Genomic DNA, 5,507 nt, shown 5'->3' with positions numbered 1-5,507 from the left:
TATATATGCACTACGAAACAATGCCATTAAAAATTAGCATTAAAACGGTTTAGCTAGCCGCAGAGATTGATTGTCTTAGGCGAGTCTTGGTCTCCATGCCTGGTTAGCCCCACTTACCCTCCTAGTCAGTTAATTAAATTTAAAGAACATCGTTTTGTTACGCTCCTATCAAACGTTGATCACACATGCCCGTATCGGTTCTGAGCAGACTATTTCATTTAGCAAGATTAGTTTCACCGGCACCGGACGACCTAGCGGTGGCCAGACCACCCGAATCACGTCCATTCAACACGTTATAGGTCGATCCGAACTTGCGAAGTCTGCTCAGTGACTCGCTTCTATGCGTAACGGACGCATTTTTAACACCACGACATAATAGGGATTTGGCAGAGAACATCAAATGCAATGTAGAGCAATATACTAAAGTGAGTGTTGACAGGTATTGTCAACCATTTCGCCCTCGATCATTAGCTAACCATATTGTTGACTAAACATATTATGTATTAGGTACAATCTGTTTGGAAGGCTCAAGTAGTCTGCTTTTGACCACTGCTCGCACGATTAAAATGTCACTGGCGAAATTTCCTTTTCACATTTTTAGGTCGTGCCTTAAATCAACTCGAAGGTAAATCTACAAGTTACTAATTACAAACGGCATTGTTAAGGGGCAATCATTAAACACTGAAAATTAGTGTGAAAAATATTGCAACATCGATATCAATAAAATGATAGAACGTATAAGAGAATGTGAATATTAGGCGAAATCTCTTCATCATCAGGACGGATTGGTACGCATATTCCCTTATATCGTTAAAACTAGCCGCGTTCGATTCGATTCACTGCATAATCTCAGACCTTTGACAACCACTTTTTATTGAGAGGACTTGTCATTCGGAAGAGCTATTCCAACCAGCGATGCAAGGAATGCATCAATAGTACAACGTCTAAATCTCTGCCCGTTCAGACACTTTCTAACGGCCTTCAGCGCTGTTTAAAAGCGCACACCGCCATAAAAAAGAAGAACACCAATGAAGCATATCAGTCACTAAAATCAAGAAGCTAATGCTAAAGCGGACACTTATGCCGTAAGGGAATCGTCGCATAAACTCGAACGCCTAAAGATGGTACTTCAAGCATGTCTTATTTTTCACCTTAACAAGTTGTAAGTTTGTTTTGACTACTAAGGGTCTATAAACTATTTCTGTCGAAAAGAATAAATGCAGTTGGTGTTCCTGCATAGGTATTTACCAATAAAAGCTACATTTCGTACAGAACGATCATTATATTAATGACAACTTTTGTATCCAAGCACAGATCGTCGATGTAGTCGTCGAGATTTCCTCTACTATAAAGACTGTTGTATCTTTGAATTCCATTCAGTGAATAGCAACGTGATGACCTTGTACTCGATTGCGTAAAATTCCAATCAGTTAACGGGTCTGACAACCTCAGATCTGAGCACCCTCTACGGATAAAGTGTCTAGCACACCGTTATGGCAGGCTAATTGCATACACGCCTCTCTCTTCTGGCCGAGTTTAGCCCTGTTCCTCGATGCAAATTTCTTGACATCCTCTTCAACCGGCTGGCTGTCGGTAATGAAAATCTGTGCGCTAGACGCTCATTTGGCTTACGCCCGGAAATCAGCAAGCTATCACAATTATACTTTTAGTTGCAGCTCTTCTTGACGATATACTTCTGTACCAATACAAGACCCCAAAGCTCACCTTGTGGACTGGCGTTTGCCCGCTGATCGCTGATGTATTCAACAACAATCTCTGGCAGATCCCAAGTCGTGTGGCAAAAAATAAGTTCGCAAACTAGCTGGTGTTGACACGTTTTTGTTACCAGCGCAGAACGCAGCCACTCCCTTTCAACAGCTACCTTTCTACACAAGAGACAACCAGCGAGTTAACTGGGTACCTGCATGAGAAGGTTTGCACGACGAGGCTATCTTGGTCTCTCTCATGCCGCACAATAAACACCGGCCGATTTCCTAACAAAATAAGACATTGTGCGTGAAGTGCACAGTGGTTCATTAACCACCCCATGGACAAACTACACAACGTCAGAAATCGGATGGTCGTGCAAGCATGTAATATTTGAACGCCTAGGCTTATCTCGTTGACAGTTCGAACACCTCATAGTTAATCGGCCACCTATAAAAAATTTTAAGACCGCGTAGAATTTCCATCCAGGGAGAAAAAGGGACAAAGGAAATATTAAAGAAAGAAAGATTATAGCAGTAGCCGCTGAACGAGGACCAGGATGAAAGCTTCATTTGAAAGCTTAAACCGGACCGGTATCGGTACACCGTGAACAAAAACGTTACATCGAATACTAATAGGACAACGCAGGCCAAAAAGCCCGTGAGAGAATATTTGCACGCATTTAACTAACGTATTCGAAATCGGCGTGAAAGTAGGAATCTTAAAGAAAACGATCAACTCAAAAGTTAATCCATACAAACCATTGCAAGTCTAGTGGAAAGCTATGGTGCATCCAAGTGTTTATATAGATTTTGCATACTGTACATTACCGAGGTTCGTCGAGAGAAATTATTCTAATCATTTCACGCTTGTACTTTTGTCCAATATTTCCCTTTTACAGTCGTTCCCCGGAAATTAACACATAAAAGGCATGTTATAATTACTATAAAGGAAATGTAGAAAATAGCATTAAATCGTTTATCCTTCTTATTTGCACGCATTTAGTCCTATTTTATCGTTTGACTCTACTCACAGGTTATTTCTGGATACTGTCAGAAGTTTCCTTTCGAATCGCACTTTGAATGCAATTTCACAAACGTATGACAGGTGTAAATAAATAAAGAAGCAACATACATGTAACCCTGACAGAAAAGCCTCTGACTGAAGGAGATCAGAGAGTTGCTATAAAACCAAGTTTTGCCGAAAACACGGACACTAGAACAATACAATTTGTGTTAGTAGAAAAAGTACACTTCGATAGATTGGCATTGACATCATCAGGCGATACGTTTTTTATATGAACATCGGGGTAGTTTCAGGTTATATCTGCTCTGTACACCTGCTGTTTGTGTTTAGGGTTGTACGAATGAATCATATCCGTACTTTACTGTCCAATATGACCTACTTAGTATTGCTCATAATTGTGCTGTAAAATCAGCTTGTCCGCTACGTATTTTCCCAAATTCACGTATATACTTTTCAGCTAGAGCAGGCCTGCTTGGGCACTCTCCCGAGCTAAAGACCATGATTAAAGCATTTAAGGAAGATTTATCACTTATGCTCTGAACCGGTACAACTGCAATGTTGCCCATGAGTGCTACTGGGGAAAGTCATCTCCTAGTTGTTCCTGCCATAGAAAAATATTATATCCTCGTGAACAAATTCGATACTAATGTGTATGTAAATCTGCTGAGCGAATATGTGTAACAGCGTATATTTCTATGTCCTGTTCACGGCTATAAGTTTAAAATATCTGACAGTTGTATATAGCAAACAGACGCATATAGATATAGCAAGCAATCAAGGTAAATTGAAATGGTTTCCATCCTCGGTATGAATTACTATTTATCGGAATAAGGCTTTTTCGCACCAAGGATGAATCTTTAATCGATGAAGAAAAACCGTGCTTCTTATACAGTATGAGAAAATTTCACCTTTAAAAACACTAAGTGAATTTTTTTGTGGATAATGCTATCGAAAGCATTGCGGCTTCTGTATCTCGTAAAAGTCCTATAGGAAAAAAACGTGCTATAATTTCCAGTTCAGTTAAAGCAGTTCTCTGCGTGAAATGGTAATTACTCTGTATTGACGCACAAGGATAACAAATAAGAATAAGGATCTGCACTAAACGTTTCTGCCTGCATCAAATGTTTAATATTACGACCCCTTCAGCAGGACAGGTAGGGCAGTGAATCATCTGTAACGTAGCAGGGCAACTCTTGAAAGTGGTTTTCCATACGAAATGAATATGCCTTTAGACAGTACAGCAATTTCCTGATCAGTAACTGATCGCCCACCCCGATACGTACACTCAGGCATTACGGTTGAACATGTAACTAATTCGATAGTAATTTTCTTTCTCTTCAGAATGTCAAAATAATGACATCAATTCATTCACACACCGATACAATTCCTATTTTTAAATGGCGCAAAAATTTATTTCGAGCTTTTCCTATACAATTATAGCGTCTTGCAACGGTAACCGAACGGCAAAACACGAGATCAACATTTACAGGGTATTAGGCCCTCTTTTGCGTACCAATAACAAACACCCCAGTGGATTTCCTGCCAGTCTCCCTTTCCACAACCAGACATTATATATGCAGATCTGTACATTCTGCTACGCCCTGCTGTACTAGATAGATTTGCATGCTTTTAGGCACCCGTTACGCTGCTTATATATCGTTTTCCTCTGTCTATACGTAGGAATTCGCTGTGAATACTGTTTCGTTCGATTCTGTTTCTAAAGGGTCATGGAGGCGGCCATGGTAAACGTAGGGTTTTGAAAAATCAAAGATGCCGGATCGTCATACTTCAACAATTATGTCGCTTCGATGGGCGATATATACATAATAAACATATACTATATTTACCTATGTTTAACATATATGCATGTTTCGAGCAAACATCTAACAAACACATATTGTCTATTGTCGAAAGTTGCTGTTTAACAGCGCCGTTGTGGTACAGAGTAAAAAATTGCCTATTTTCCTGTCTCTCGAATCAATAATATATCAAATCAAGTTGATTAACAGCTTATTTGATAACTGAATCTAGCATTCGAATGGCGCGACAGGAACGGGGAATGGTAGAGGTCAAATAATCTAGAACTCGTCATGTCAAAAAGATTGGAACAACAACAAAAAAATTTTAAAGCATATGGACTTGTCGTAGGATAACGAATAATCAGGCACGATATAGGACCACGTCACTGCTCGACTCGGCACTACCTCTGGGGTGGGTAAAGCTTGACAATGTCAAGTTACAACTGTGTCATGTAGAAATAGGAAAAGCCTTTATAGGATTTCGATCGACCACATCAGTTATCGCTAGAGTTGACCATTGTTCAAGGATTAACAATACGATCCATGACGATGGTTAGATGCTAGCATGCTAGGTCAATATTGCTAACATGGCGGTTTGCCTAACCGATTATATGGTATTCTTGCGAACAAATATAAATTATTATAAAGTGAGCAAAATCATCTGAGAAGAACTGCGATATTTTCAAGTGTGTATAGATCCCTAGCTTTCGCATTCAAGTTCAACGCTATGTACATTGGCCGTTCGCTCGGCTCGTTGTTTTAAATGAGCATTCGCATTTATGTCGGAAGACTGCTGCATCGTCGTGACTGAGAGGACCACAAATTATATATTCGTTATTTGGAGGATATTTTACGTTTTTTACATTTTTCAAAATACTGACAGACTAATCGTACGAACGTATCATACGAAACGCTTGAATCAAAATCGAATTGACCTCACAAGGAAGATACGCTTTGAATTATGGTCTTTATTAT

At 39.6% G+C, this 5,507-nt stretch overlaps 1 protein-coding gene across 10 annotated transcripts in view; it reads right to left on the bottom strand.

Annotated features, from left to right (window-relative positions):
• The window catches only part of Stim (stromal interaction molecule), a 37,937-nt gene that overhangs the window by 11,892 nt on the left and 20,538 nt on the right, over positions 1-5,507 (bottom strand). The gene's annotated exons all lie outside the window — the stretch shown is intronic.

This window comes from Varroa destructor, unplaced genomic scaffold (genome assembly GCF_002443255.2).
Source record: "Varroa destructor unplaced genomic scaffold, Vdes_3.0 BEIS01000005.1, whole genome shotgun sequence".
NCBI lineage: Eukaryota > Metazoa > Arthropoda > Arachnida > Mesostigmata > Varroidae > Varroa > Varroa destructor.
Note: the sequence above shows the minus strand (reverse complement) of the source record. Positions and strands in the feature narration are given on the sequence as shown.